Source organism: Drosophila miranda, chromosome XL (genome assembly GCF_003369915.1).
Source record: "Drosophila miranda strain MSH22 chromosome XL, D.miranda_PacBio2.1, whole genome shotgun sequence".
NCBI lineage: Eukaryota > Metazoa > Arthropoda > Insecta > Diptera > Drosophilidae > Drosophila > Drosophila miranda.
Window position 1 is genome coordinate 5,681,307 of NC_046673.1, and position 2,626 is coordinate 5,683,932.

Below are 2,626 nucleotides of genomic sequence, written 5' to 3' on the forward strand. Positions count from 1 at the left end.
GTGTAACGTCCAGAAGGAATCGTTTCCGACCCCATAAAGTGTATATATTCTTGATCAGCATCCATAGCCGAGTCGATTGAGCCCTGTCTGTCTGTCTGTCTGTCCGTCTGTCCGTCTGTCCGTCTGTCCGTCCCCTTCAGCGCCTAGTGCTCAAAGACTATAAGAGCTAGAGCACGATGTTTTGGATCCAGACTTCTGCGATATGTCACTGCTACAAAAATATTTCAAAACTTCGCCCCGCCCACTTCCGCCCCCACAAAGGACGAAAATCTGTGGCATCCACATTTTTAAAGATACGATAAAATCAAAAACGCAGAATCGTAGACAATAACCATATCTTTTAGACTGCAGAATCTGAATTGGATCGTATTATTATTATAGCCAGCATCAAGAAAACAATTTCATTTTTTCTCGCCCTGTCTCTCTCTAACACACACGTAGCATAGCCGGCTTTGCTTAGAGTAAAACATTAGCGCCTAGATCTCAGAGACTACAAAAGCTAGAGCAACCAAATTTGGTATCCACACTCCTAATATATCGGACCGAGACGAGTTTGTTTCCAAATTTCGCCACACCCCCTTCCGCCCCCGCAAAGGATGCAAATCTGGGGATATTCACAAATCTCAGAGACTATTAAGGCTAGAGTAACCAAATTTAGTATCCGCACTCCTGTCAGATCTCACTATAAAACGTATATCTCAAAATTTCGCCCCACCCCCTTCCGCCCCCCCAAAGAACGAAAATTTGTGGCATCCACAATTTTGAAGATACGAGAAAACTAAAAACGCAGAATCATAGATAATGACCATATCTATCAGATTGTTGAATCTGGATCAGATCAGATAATTTTTATAGCCAAAAGGAACAAATCAATTTGCACTGGCTACGCAGCGCCCGACGTCACGCTCAGACTGATTTTCTGTCTCTCTCGCACGCACTCTTTGTCGTGTCGTTCAATATTAGCGGCGTCTGCCGGAGCAGAGCCATACTGACTTAATATCGGGTATAACTGTAGAGTTGCGGTGTCCGCAGCAACTCACAACGTTCCCCATCGTTTGTTTTTCTATTGTATAGAAAACAAAACTGTGTACTTATCTGCAGTTATGAGGCGTGGGCTGGGCCCATAACCTATTGAAAAATATACATATATACAAGGCACGAAGCCTCTTGCGCAACGGTGCCGCACTAGCTACCATTCTCACCTCTCTGGTTGCAGATAGAATACCCGCAATGTATTTCAGCGGAGAATTTAACACATGCATGTCCTAGGGCGGAGCCCCCCCTGGTTACCGCTCGATTACCCTTCGATTACCCGTAGCTAATTGCTCAGGAGGTAGTTTCGAACTAGTTACCAGTCGAAAGCAAGCAACTAGTTCCCCACTCGACTATCCTTCGATTACCCGTAGCTAGTTCTGACCTAGTTGCCAGTAACTGGTTTCGAACTGACTACTGGTAGTAGTCAATCTGGCAGTCTGGAATAATACAAAAATAAAAACACAATATCTTTCAATATAAACGAATAATTTTTGATTATATGCTGCTTAGTCTACTCCTGGTTTTTTGTTAGACACTTCTTTTTAAATACTCTCTTCTTCATCCTCTGCATTGCCTTCCGTAAAGTGCTTTCGGGGGGCTCATCGCCAGGCGGAATACATTCTGTAATTAATATTTTTTTTATTTAATTGGAAAATGTTTAAGTCTCTAGAAGTGTAAATGGTATTTTACCTAGCAAAGCTGCAAAGAATTCTTTGTGGGTCGTTAGGGCCTTCTTCCCTTGGACCCCATCGACATTATATGCCAGAACAATTTCATCGCTGAGAATAAAGCTCAAGCTGGCTAAAACGCCAGCTGGCTGAATAATTGATTTCATTGCTGTTATCTGTAAATGAAACATTCAAATATAAAGATAAGTCAAAGAAAAATGTCATATAATTTAGAGTTTAGATTACATAAATGCTCTTATTTAATTTTATTTTGTCCTCCAATTCTATTAAGTGCTCCTCAGATTTGATTGGGAACTGTCCACGAACAACTGCATTCTCCTGTTGCAGAGTTTCTAAAAGTATATAAATATTTATTTAGATGTATTTATTCCACTATTCATTGGAAACAAAGTTTATATTTACCCGTCGTTTTTTTTAGCTCCTCTAAAACGTCGGAGATGTTTTTACTATTCTCATTTTCTGTAAAAATCGTATTAGCTTTTTTGTTTATTAAGAAATATTATAAAATATACTTACCATTGCTTGGCATAGAAAAGCGTAACATTTTTTGCGGTGAACTTGTCTTGAACAGAACTGACTTGGCTTCTTAGATGTAGACTATTTATATTATGATGCTCGGTTTGGGATTCGGATTTGGATTCGGAGGCGTTGGCTTCGACTTCGGCTTCGGAGATAGAGTACGTGACTCGATCGATATGTGGAAAAGGCGGCTTTTGATGAAAGGCTTCCGCTGCGTATGATCGGTGTTGCATTACTTGGGGGTGGCTGAGAATAGGGCCTCTGATACCTAAAATTAGCACAGATTTTACTGGGGGTGTTTAGTCCGTAGGCGTGTTTTTCAACATGAATCGGGCATGCCCTTTAGCGACGGCGTTAAAGAGTATCTTAAGAAAAATCCCCTA

General features: G+C 41.0%; 1 long non-coding RNA gene across 1 annotated transcript; it reads right to left on the minus strand.

Annotated features, from left to right (window-relative positions):
* Positions 1-1,916: 1,916 nt before the first annotated feature.
* LOC117186021 lies at positions 1,917-2,333 on the minus strand. Its single transcript, XR_004471185.1, has 3 exons — positions 2,241-2,333; positions 2,127-2,183; positions 1,917-2,056 (listed from the first exon to the last, which is right to left on the minus strand). It is a non-coding gene; the product is annotated as an uncharacterized LOC117186021 (long non-coding RNA).
* Positions 2,334-2,626: the final 293 nt, after the last annotated feature.